This window comes from Chinchilla lanigera, unplaced genomic scaffold (assembly GCF_000276665.1).
Source record: "Chinchilla lanigera isolate Chin_1 unplaced genomic scaffold, ChiLan1.0 scaffold00110, whole genome shotgun sequence".
Classification (NCBI taxonomy): domain Eukaryota; kingdom Metazoa; phylum Chordata; class Mammalia; order Rodentia; family Chinchillidae; genus Chinchilla; species Chinchilla lanigera.
The window spans coordinates 1,113,281-1,126,943 of NW_004955511.1; positions in this window are offsets into that span (position 1 = coordinate 1,113,281).

The following is a 13,663-nucleotide window of genomic DNA, read 5'->3' on the forward strand; positions in this document are numbered from 1 at the left end:
ACTCAAATTTTATAGAATTTAATAATGAAAAAGTACTTCATTTGTCATATGTCATCTTGTGTATAGTGATTATCAGCAGCAAGGTTTGGCTCAATGTCTTTCAAATCAAGATTATAGAAATTAAACTCTAGATCTGGATCTCCTCTCATATTCCACCCACACTAGTTTCCTGAAATAATACGTTTCAGTATACCCATGTGCACATCATAAACAACACTTCCAGATCCTCTGGTCAGAGAATGGATACAAAACTTTTAGGACAATACAATAAATGCTGCCCATGATCACCGGAAGACTAGGATTCCTATAATATTTTGATTTAATATATACTGCATATTTCTGAATACTACTCCTTTATGTTTTACAAATCTGTCTTATTCAATTTAGTTTACAAAGAAACAAATGGCTAAAAAATGCTAACCATGGTTCCTGATTTTGGATTCTGTGTAAGGGTATACACTGTAGTAGACTTAAATTATAGGAAAGTGATATATCTTAATGTTAAAGAGAGTTTGGCAAGTAATTCTGAAAGCAAGGAGAGACATTTTGTCTTTTTGACAGTTTTATGCATGCTTTACTAGATCTGTGATTATGAATATATATTTATGCATATAGAAGTTAATTCTTATAATTCTTATATAAACTCTGCAGCTTTCGTTATTATTTTAAAGTTAAATATCTAACAATCTCTATGTAATTAAAACCTATAAGATTAACACATATTCCATACATGAGCATAATTAAAACTCTTTATTGTATAGAGCTTTGAAGCGGAAATGTGAATTTTCTAACTTAAAATCTATGCGCAATGCTAGCTCTTAGGTGTGTTCCTGTGAGCCATGTTAAAGCTTCTTTTCTCTGAAACATGACAAGGATCTTCATGTCACAGACCGTTTTTCCCTCCTTAACATTCTATCAGATATAGGCATCTGCTAATTTATTCATTGGGTTGCTTCTCCCCATATAAGTTTTAAATTTCCCATTTGTATTCCCTTCCTTCCTCTTTTTTTATTCCTTCCTTTCTCATAGTCCCTCAATATCCACTCCCTATGTTTTTCTTATACATAAATATTCTCTTTAAGGCTTATTTCCCCCCAGCCTGTCCCACCTTCTTATGCTCTCTTGACACTTGGAGAATTTTTCAAAGAAATTTTACATTACATATAGATATATACTTTATTTTTCAGATATTCACATTTTTGTGGCTATTTTATCCCCCAAAAGACTGCCAAGAGTTCAATCTAGTGACAAATTTGGGTACCAGTGGGGTGACTGCATGCTGCCCTGCTAACATCCAGAGCCTAAGGCACATCGTAAAGACAAAGCCACTTTCTCAAAAGATCTCCACACAAAAGGTCTTCCACTCTTCATTCCCAGGGATCTTCACTCTTCAGCACACACAAGCAGTTGTGTGAGAACAAGTTCAGTTAACGTGTATGTATCAAAATTCATAACTTGATCCTGCTGATAATGAGGTGGAAGAAATTTTAAAGAACTTGAAGAAGTGATCGTGAAAATGATTGATGATATCAAAGATGATCCAAACATGGAGCTGAATTAATCAAATACTTAAATATTTAAAGGGATCTAAGAAGAAATTATAGAGAAATAAATGAATCCAGGAAAAAATCATGGAACAATAATATATGATAGACTGCTTCAGTAAAAATAGATGTTCTGGAAAAGAATTAAAGATCCTAGAAGTCAGTCCTCAAATAATCAAATTGAAAATTCAATTAAAAATCTCAACAACTGTTACAGTAAATCACAAGAAAGAATATCAGAATTAAATGACAAAGTGGACATGCTGGAATAATTACACAGAGAATAAAAAAAGAAAAAATGAGAAGATTATTTGAGAGTGCGTTGGAAATCTAAAAGGACAAAATGGAGACTTAAGCAGGATGGTGAAGTACAGGCTGGAGGTATAAAAACCTATTCACTGGGGGCTGGGGATTTAGCTCAGCGGCAAAGTGCTTGCCTGGCAAGTGCAAGGTCGTGAGTTCGGTTCCCGGTACTGGAGAAAAACAAAAACAAAAACAAAAACAAAAACAACAACAACAACAACAACAAAAAAAACCTATTCACTGGAGCAATACGAGGAAATTCTCCTGATCTAGGAAACACTGGCAAACATACATGACTAGAAAAGAAACTCCTCGTAGAATATCATACTCTAACTGACAAAAAATTAGACATAGAATATAGAATGCAGATACAAAGAAATGCTAAATTACTTAGAATTACTAACACCAAGGCAAAATAAAAAAGATATCTCAAATGAAAATCTGAAAGTAAAATGGCTTTGAATTCATGTATCTCAAGCCCTAGAGGAAAATGTTTGCAAACTTACATTATATACTTAATAAAATTCAAGGAGAATAAAGACACCTTCATATATGAGTCCAAGGAAATATTTATCAAATAAGCAAGTATTGCAAAAATTCATAAGGCAACCCTTAAAAGAGATAGAGAAGTCACAATCACGAGACCAAAGGAAAAGATAGATATCAACATGGGCATGGTTAAAAAAAAGAAAAATATGATATGAAACTGAAGCAGAATTTAAAAGAAAAAAAGAAATAAATTTCTCCAATATGACTAATTCTCCATTAGGCATCCCTCTCTCTCCAGCTGTTATTCTTTGTTTAAATACAGATGAAATCAATTCATCCCTGTAAAAAAGTTGTGTACCCTCCTGTGCTCCTAACATCCTGTTTGACTTGAGCAAATCCACCAAGATATGCTAAGTTATAAAGCTTGGCATACTGCCTTTGTTCTAATTCTGTACACCTGTGCACTCTCCGTTATGGTTTGTATCTGGATGTCCCCCCAGAGCCTCATGTAGTCACGGGGCAGGCTCCTAGAGTTACAACTGATTCATGAGTGTGAGTGCTACACTTGCCGTGGGGTGGGTAGTTTGCATACAGTATGAGGGAGGGAGAGAGGCTTGCTCTTCCTTCTGCCACTCCTCCATTTGGCTTTTGTTACTTTTGCTGTCTTTCGCTGCCGTGAACCGTTGCCCTCTGCCATGTGCCACTCTGCCTTGGAGCCAGCCCAGTGTGGACTGAAACCTGCACAAACTGTGAGCTAAATAAACCTTTCCTTTCTTCATTTTGGGCATTAGTTATTTTGTCCTAGCAATGAGAGAAAAGTAACTAAGACACTCTCCCACAGTTTAGTACTATTAGGGAGACCAACCCCGCAACAACATGTAAAAAACTAGAGCCCTTCCTTTACTCAGGGCTCTGCCCCTCAGACATGAATCCTCTGAGACTCTGAATGAATCAACAAATCTTCCTGTTTCACCCATTGCTCTTGCAGGTCTCTTACACTGTACAACAATAAAAAACACTGGAAAAAGAACAAAGTGAAATAAAGTAATATATAACGTTTTAAAATATTTAATAAAATTGTCTTAACTCTTCATTAAATGAATGATGGACCAGATCAAAATTTAACACCCTAATACATGTTGCATAATAGAATCATTTGTGACTCACAAAGACACTGATTGAAAGGAAAATGATACAAAAAATATTTCAGTCAACTTCACTACTAAAACAAGTAAGAGTAACTATACTTAGATTCTCCAGAGGAGACTTATATTGGAAATTCTTCAGTAGAGACAAAGAATGCCACTACATATTGGCAGAGGGAGCAATTTAGCAAGAGATAACAACTGTAAATACATATGTACACATATGTATACATATGTACACAACATTGATGTACCTAGTTTCTTCTTGATATAAAAGTCACCCAGAATCCAGTGCAATGATTGTGAGTGTCCTCAGTATCCTACTGTCACAAATACATGGTCAACTAGAAGCAAAAAAAATGGCAAAGAAACAGAGTTAAAATATCCTATAATTCAAATGGAACTAACTGAAACCTACAGAAATTTTCATTTTAAAAATGTAACAATATATACTCTTTTTTAGCATCTCATGGAAATTTCTCCAAAAGAGACAATACTTTAAGTCCATAAAGCAAGTGTTAATGAATTTAAAAATTAAAACAATCTCAGGTCTCCTGTAATATCACAATATGGTGACTCTATAGAGCAACAACAAACAAACCACAGAAACAAAGCTAGCACAAAGATTGAAAAGTACATCATTGAGTAATCAGTGTGTCATTGAAGGTATATACGGATAAATTAAAATTTCCTACAATTAAGTGGTAATGAAAGTGCAGGATATCAGAATCTGAAGGACAGAATAAAAATAGCTCTGAAGTAAGTTTAGGTAAGTAAGCTCTGAGTGCCTGCTTAAGAAAAAGCGTGATCATTGATAACCTAATGACGAATGTAAAGTTTCTAGAGTGCCAAGCAGAAGTCAAGCCTAAGTCCAATACTTAGGAAAGAAATGTATACACGGGGGAGAAGAGGTTGAGGAGTTGCAGGGATGAGGAGAAAGTGGGGATTAACTCACAAAAAGGATTTAAGAAATGTCGTGTCTGTGTAGAAATTCCCTGAGATTACAGTAATCATTGTGTACTTCAAATATACCAATAAAAAGTATAAAAAGTTAAAATTATGGAAGACTGAAAAAAAATTAACAAACTATTATACCTGAAGAGAACTCAATTGTTCATATGTCAGCTGAGTACAAATTGTAGAAAAGTTCCTAGTACCAAAAATGATCTGGAGATTGACATGATCTCTACTAAAATAACAACATTAACAGTCTAGAAAAATTAATGCAGAAATTCAGATAAACCCTGAGAAGACACAGAAATTCTAATCCAGAATAATAGTTCTAAAGATATCAAACTACTCAATTTCAAATTAAACTATAATTCCAGGATGGAAATAAACACACACACACACACAAACACACACAAACACACTTACTACTGACACAATAGATATGCACACAGTGGAATAGGACAGAAAATACAGAAACAAACATATGCACCTACAGCCATCTGATTTTTGACAATAAGACTGAAAATCACATTCTGGAAAAATGACAGGCTGTTTACGAAAAGCCAGTGGAAACCTGGATATCCACATGCAGAAGACAGAGATGAGATTCCTATCTCCCACACCGTACTACAATCAAAGTGGATCAGAGATTAGACGTAAGTCTGGAAACTTGAAAACTGTTGGAAGAAAACATACAGGAAACCCTAGAATTTGTAGACACAGACAAAGACTTTCTGGCTCACAACCAATAGCACAGGAAGTAGCATGAACCAACAAACAGGACATCCAATTAAAAAGCTTCTGCACAGCAAAGTAAACAACCAAATGAAGAAGCAACCTACAGAATGGAATGGAAGGAAATCAGAGCTAGCTACTTTTCTGATAGAGAATAATTATGTTTTATCAAGAAAATTCATACCAGTAAGAAAATGTCCCAATCAATAAAAGGGTAAATTAATTGAGCAGGTAATTCTTTTTTTTATTTTAAAGAGAGTAGTAAATGAGAAACAAACAACCAAAAAATAGAACAGTAGTAGCATACCAGTATCACGAACATAAACAAATCAAACCAGGAACATTTAAAGTGACACAATGCTTCAATTAAAATAATACGAATTAACAGTGGTTGTTACATTACATATTGCTATCCTCAACTACGTCGCTCAGATTACCACATGTTAGAATGAAAGATTGCTCAAACCATTGAAAAGAATAAGAAAATAATTCTTTGATAAAGAGTTTAGTTTCATAGACATTTTTGCCTATTGATTCAGCTGCTGAACTGCTTCTTCCAATTCAGGTGTGTGAATACATTTTGGACCACCAGTCCGAAGAAATGAGACATTGAAAAAGTAAGAAAAAAAAGTATTTTGAAATTCAAATGAATATTTACAAATTATACTCTGGTTTCTCTTCAAATCTTTTACAAATCTTTCACCTTTTACAAATTAAGTCTTAAAGGATTTTTGTTTAGATTCTTATATGCTGATGCTAGTTTTCTGGCAGAGTCACAAGACAATCTTCCATTTCTAAGCAACAGAGTTATATCAAAGGTAAAGCAAATATCTACACTTTTGACTGACTCCTTCTTTCTCTTCCTCTTTCTCATTTTTCATAGCACATACTATCACAAGTCGTACCAGGTCGTTTTTGTCTTCATTGTCCCCTTTGACCACCTCCAGATAATGAAGCTTTTGCTGTATATTCCTCCTTGCTATTTCTCAAAGTCTACACGCATTCGTCTGTGCAGTCTTTCCGACAGAGGTCTTTGCCCCGGGAACAACTTCCTCTTAGCTACCGGAAAGTCACCTCTTTCAAGAGTTTCCCTAATGGACACATTTTCATCGAATTCTACCTGATCACACTGTTTCTCATTGCTTCCTCCTGCTCCAACTGCCGAACCCCATGTACTGTTGCTTCTTCAACTGTAATACATTTATGATCTAATAGGTTGCATCACTTATTTTTGTATTTGCTTTTGCCTTGATGGGAACCTATCATTTATGAGTACTGCAGTTGACACAGCCAAATACCCATATCACCATTTAAATCACCTCCAGATCTAGGAGTTTTCTATAAGTTTATAAAGTTAATTAAAATGAGCCATATTTTCTATCCACAATAGAATAAAATATAAAATTAATAAACAGAGATAAAAATCTGCTACTCAATATGTAGTTTTAAATTAAATACAGAAATTCATATTATACTTAGTCATAAAAATGGAAGACCTGCTTTACTGATGTAATGTACAAGAATAGTAGAAAGCCAATCCAAAACACATAAGTAAAAAATAAAATGACATTCTGAAAATAAATGGAAAAGTATTTTAGTACCATGAAGCATGTAAAAAATGAAGAAAGACAGCTAGCAGTACTAGATACTAGGGAGAAAAATAAATTTGACCTAGTAAGTTTGGAGTAATAAAGTGTTATAACATAGCAATTAAAGTACTATAATTTTTTTCAAATATTACATAGTATTTATCAAAAATGAAAAATGTAGCAAATTACTCACTGCCAAGGATTGATAAAGGTGTATTCTGATGTACATGCTATTACAGATTTGTTCATCAGTACCCATATGTATGTATTAAACTATCACAATGTACCTGATAAATTTGAAAAATAGTCTTTGAGAAATGAAAATAAAATAAAGAAGAAAATATTTGATTCTTTAACCAGCCAAAGATGAAGGAACAGAAAAAATAGTGATAACATGATGGCGAGAGAGGAAAGGGAAAGAATAAAGAGATAAATATATATGGGAATTTAAATGTGATGACCGAGCAAGTAAACTATACCAATGTTTACACTGAAAGTGGTCAGAAATCATTGTTTGAAACCATAATTATAAGAATTGCTGTGCCGTAAGAGGCAGATCTACACATGGCCTAAATGTGTTTCAATGGTAGAAAATCTCGAGTAAAAATATCTCCCTGGTGGCATCTTGCCATTTCATACCTATGGAGGTGACACTGGCTTAGAAATTCACCCTCAGCCTCTCATTTGGCTTAAACCTCAACATTAGAGTTAGATTAAGGGTTTTGCTCTAGGGTTAAGGGTAGCTTTATGGTTAGGGATTTAGCATTAGTTTTAGGGTTAAGGTTAGGACTTACCCTTAACTACGTGAAGGTTAGGTTTAGGGTTAACTCATCTCAGTATAAAGTACAGTGGAGATGAAAAACATTGCCTTCCACAAGTCCATGAACAATATGATTCTTAACATAGGTAGCTCCTGTTGACCATAACAGCATTTCTCCTGAAATTTCCAGACACGAGCATTTTTGCCTGAGGATCACTTTTCTCTATACTTCACAGCAGGTTTTTCCAATTAATGCAAGATTCACATTATCTGTGTTTCTTGATTCTCACTGTGTACTTCTTTCCACTCCTAACTTTGTTTGCTCACCCTGGACGATAATACTCAATAAAATATGTTGTATTATTATAATTTTATTTCTTTTTATTCTTTTCAAGACAGCATTTGACATGATTATATATAACCAAATCAAGTTTCTGTTCACTGAATTCATTACAAAACTTGTGTCAGATTTAGGGCTTATTTTCTCTTTCTGATCATTTTAGGTTTGTAAAATAAAACACAACCAAGTACCAAAAATCAGTAAAACACATTCCACTTGTATAGCTTGCAGATGAGGCAGGTGACACTGGCCAAATTGAATGGAGGTTCTCTGCCACTTCTATGGCTTAAAATTTGCATTTTCATATCTGAACACTCAGTTCACTTAGTAAAGGCTAAGGTCCCATAGTATAAGTAACACATGGAGGTGTTGGCTAGGAAAAGGCTACCCTAACATATGTCGATTATAATGCTTTAGCTGTAGTATTAGGGTTAGACTGAATACACATTATTACAATATGTAAATATAGCCATACATGCACATCCAAATAATCTTTTAGGCACAAAGGAAAATAGCTGGCAAAATTATTAGTATATGAACAAAATTTTGACGAGATTTGAATTCCTTCGTTTTCTTCATTAAATTTTGTTTTCATTTTTTTCTAATAAATATTTCTTGCTTCTAGGGTCATGTTATACTTTTCAGTATAAAAAGTTTTCTGGTGAACATTCTATTGTTCCAATCTTTATAGTCCATCACTAGATCCATCTGTCTCTGGAAATGTCTTCTCCATCACCCTAATCCAAAACATTCCTGATTGATCACGTGAATATAAAGATTAGTCTGTGCTATTAATGCAGTTGGGTATCAGGAAGTTAATAAATGAAGTTCAGCAACAGTTTAGAGAATCTCAAGAGAAGATACAGTGATTTTGGCTTTCAGGTAGTGGCTTCTAATGAAATAGGCAATATCATTTGTTTACTGAGTCCTGGAACTTTTGTCCTTGGAATGAGGCCAAGGAATCTTCCCAAGAAATTGTGCCCTGAGGATGGTCAAATGCTGCAGTACTCTGAAGGCCCATTACATGAGGTACCCTGCGATCACCCGGCTGGGGGGGAAGGTACACCCTGTCTGGCATCTATTCTCCACTCCTTCCTCCGTTCTTTTTAGGTGGAACTTCCTGGGGAAGTTTCATTTGGCCAGGCCCTGGAAAAAGTTTCTAGAATGATACAGTTTAAGTCACTAAAATATGAATGCATTAAAACATAAAAATAAGTAATACAAAGAAAAACAAATATATCTCAGATTCAGCTTACATGGTTTTCGTACTTTATTTCTCAGAGTAATTTAAGGTTGACTAGTTTCTCCACAGATAATCTTGGAAGAAGTTTTATTTTTCAGCAACTTCATCTGACTGTAAGTATCATTCTTCACATTGGAGTGGATTAGATCATAGAGAGAAAATCGGTATTTCATCAGAAAAACTTGTATTCATGGGTTATGTAGGCCTTACCATCAGTAATGTTAAGATTTGTGAAACAAGAATATAAAGTTGGTGTCAGAATCTCCAAGCAATGTACATATTTTGAAAATATTATATTTTGAACAAATTTCATTTTAATGGTCAAGTTAGGAAAAGATATTTTGAGTTGAAAGCCTATACTGCACCTCCCCGTATGCCCTAACTCCCACAAAAGTGGAAGGAAGTTTACTTTGGTTGAAAGAAAAGTTTATGAACAGTTGCAAAGTAGATAAAGTGGTCTATTAGGCCTCATGTTTTCATGTCCCTGTACCAGGGCTGTGGGGATTCTATGTCCGGGTCACCCCGAGATCCCTTCCTCTCTTGTCCAAATTAGACCAGACCTTGGTATCCTAATGCTGGGATCTGTATGTGCTTCTCAGAGGGATATGATATTTCCGGACACAACATTACTTCTCTGTCCGATCTTTTCAGCTGAGGTCAGGAGTGGTGTACATTTGGCTTTCAGTAGGAGAAATTTGCAGAAGCAGCCTGTCATTAAAACATCTCAATGCTTAAAACTTCATTTTACCTCTGCAACAGTATCTTGTGGAATAATACAATGCGGTCTATAATTGGAATGTACCTTGCCTAAGTCTCCTACAAAGTGAAATTTATTGTTTTTAAAATCCAATGGCAATATGATCCTTTGCACCTTTTCTTTAGCACGCATTATTACATATCCCCTCTCAGATCTGATTAAAGCAGTTAAATACAGAAATGTAGTATTATAAACATGTTCTATCATGTCAAAATGGCTTAATAGAATGACATTCTTAATGTGTCTTTGCTCTGATTTCATGTAAGTGAAGATCTGTGCCCAAGTTCTGTGATCAATATATGTGTACATAATCATAACTATGGAATGATATTCTCACAAGGATTAAATGTGTTAATAAAGGAAAGCATTTAGAGTAGTATCAAATCCACTCAAAATACATAGTTTAACTTTTATTATATCAAAATTAAATGTCAATTTATACCATAGTTACAAGTTACAATTGAAATAATTTAATTCTGTTATATAAAATTTTATCAATTGCTCAAACACTAACATAAATACCATAATACTGTGCCATTCAGACAAATAAAACAATTTTGTCATCAGTCAAGCTAAGTATCAAATTTAATTGTTGAATAGTTAATGCCAAGGACACCATGGGTGGAAGTAATGTCACAAGTGTGTCTGACTTCGTCCTCAGGAAAAGGACCAATCTATTCATCCTAAAGAGAATAGAAAGGTGTAAGGTGTTGCATATATTAATTAATTAGAGCTGGTTACTACTCATATGCATGAATCAAAATATGAAACTTTAATTCATAAAATTGTATGTCATGTCACTTAAAATTAAAGTAAAATAAAGAAAAATTTCTATTATTTAATGATACATAAATGAAAGAGAAAAAATATAGTAAAAATAATCCAAGACAGCATTTGTGTAGGGAAAAAGAGACAGAGAAGAGGGAGGTAGAAAAAAAATGATAATTTAAAATGTGACAACTCTTTCCCATTTGTATAAGATCTGTCTCTACACTTCCTACTAAAAACTGAAAAGGAAAAGTGATGACCAAGGAATTAAAGTTCATCATGTTTTCAACTGAAAGGGCTTATACGCCCCTGGTTTCTCTTTGGTTGCAATTGAGAAACAGTTGCTATGAGAATTTCTTTGCCATCATAAATAGCTCAACAGACAACGCAAATGCATTTCAGTGATAGAAAAACTTGCCTAAGAAATCCTACTTCAAGGCATCTTGTAATCACATGCCTACTGAGGTGATGTTGGCCTTGAAATCCATGCTTAGGCTTTCATTTGAATTAAACCCCACCACTATGTAGTAGGCACATAATGTGACACTGGCTTCTAAAGCTCTAAACCTGCTACCTGTCTCAGTATAATCTGAAATACATATGAATAGCGTTTTATTGGAACAAGTCCCTTGGCAATATGATACCTAGTAAAAATACTCCTTTATCCAACACAACATATTATCTCCCAAAACTTTCAGCCTTGAGCACATTTTCCTAGGAGATCCTAATACATATATTTCTTCAGGAATTAATGCAAAATTCACAATAATTTTACTCAGATTCAAACTGTGCATATTTTTATTCACCCTTTGCTTCATCTCAGATAAATAATGCTGACTAAAATATTTCAGTTTGACTATTATGTTCTAAATTTTACCTATTCTTTTTTTTTGGTTTTGTTTCTGTTTTTGTTTTTCTCCGGTACCGGGAACCGAACTCAGGACCTTGCGCTTGCCAGGCAGGTGCTTTTGCCGCTGAGCTAAATCCCCAGCCCAACCTATTCTTTTTAAGACATTTGAATTGATTATGTAAAAATGTAATTGTTTGTCTGCTCAATTCATTTAAAAATTTATGTTAGACTCGGGGCTTATTGTGTCTTTCTGTTCACTTTTTCAAATTAAAAACAAAATTAAACTCATTCAAATAGTACAGCAAATTACACAGCATGGACTATACAGATGTAGCAGGGGACACAGAAAATCCAGAATAGAGGACTTGCCCCATTTCAGAGATGCCCTAAGATGTCCATCTATCACCTGTGAACTCAGTTTGCTTAGTGAAGAATGGAACACCATAGAATACATAATACATTAAGGTGCTGGTCAATAAAAGATTAACCTACCATAGTCATGGGAGATTATGATATTTTAGTTCTTTGAAATAGGATGACATTGAATACATATTATTACAATAATTAGATAAATCTAGAACTATGCCTTCAAATAAACTTTATAAGCACAAAGGTAAATGTTTTGGGAGAAATTATTGTGTAAATAAAATATTAAAGAGTATTAAATAGCTTCATGATTTTCTCTGAATTTTACTATGTGCAATTTTTTTCTGATGACTATGACTAACTTCTATATCTACGTCATAATTTTAAGTATAAAATTATTCCAGGTGAAACTTTACACTGCAATTAAATAATACTGGTATATCTGTAGAAATATCTTCTCCAACAACATAGTCAAAAATTCCTGACTGATCACTTTAATGCAAATGTTATTCTCTGCAAATCTATCTTATGTTTCACTGTAAAAAGGAAATAAATGAATTTCAGCAACAGTTTTGAGGATAACAAAAAAGATTAATTATTTATGGGACTTCCAAGGGTGAAAAACTCTTCTGTGAATTTGCCCTTGAAATTTCGTCCTTGGAATCAGGCCAAGGAACTTTCCTTGGAAATTCCACACTGAGGATGACCAAATGTTGTTATTGTCAATACCCATTTCATGAAACACCCTGGAATTATTAGCCGGGGAGGAAAGCCACATACTGCCCTGTTTATATAGACAGTTCCACCCTCAAATTTTTTCAGATGAAACTTCCTTGCAAGTTTTCATTTGATGAAAATTTGAACTCAATATAATTTGCCTCACAAGAAAAAATAAATGCACAAAAACATAAAAATAAAATTCATTAAGAGACACAAATATATCACAGAAATTTGCAGCTACTTATTTTTTTCAGTGTCTTCTTTTTGAGAATAATTTGAGCTTGACAAGATTCTAGAGAGGTAACTCTGGAATAAGTTTTTTTTAAAAAAAAAAAAAAAACTTTGTCTAACAGTATAGTTCTTCAGATTGGAAAGGGAATAGGTCATATAAAATATAATGAAAATTTTGTCAGAGAAATTGGCATATGTGTATCATTCAGGCTTCCCCTTAATGTTAAGATTTGTGAAACTAGAATAAAGAATTGGTAGAATCAAACGCCTCAGCAAACATACATAATATGAAGATATATTTTCAAAGTACATTTGATAGTGGATGATTTAATTGGAAGATGATATTGCCCCTTTACCCACACAAAGTAGCTGAAGCTTTCTTTTAGTGGAAAGAAACAGGTTTATTCACAGCTATTGCAAAGGAGATGGGAGTGGGTCTCTTACGGGCTCAGACCTGCATCTCCCTGTGCTCAGCTATCCAGATCCCTCCACACTCCCTTCCTCCTTTGTCCAAATTGAACCAGACCATGACCTTCTGGAGCAGCTATGTGGCTTCCTTTCAAATGGACATGATGTTTTCCTGGCACGGCACCACTTCTCTGTGCAGTCCTCTGAGCGGAGGAGAGGAAGGTGTGGATGGTGCTGCGCTCAGCCAGAGGATGTGGGAGAAACAGCCTGTCTGTTAAACAATCCTCATGTGTAAAATTCACTTCAAATTAAGTTTCAGTTTCAACATTTTTAAGAAGAATAACACGTGGATATAATCTTAATATACTGCACGTACGCCTCCAGTAGTGAATTTAAGTGGGAGTTAAAGTCAAAGTGTTTTGAAAAGTAAGGGACAGTTAATAAAACATGAAAACTGATTTTAA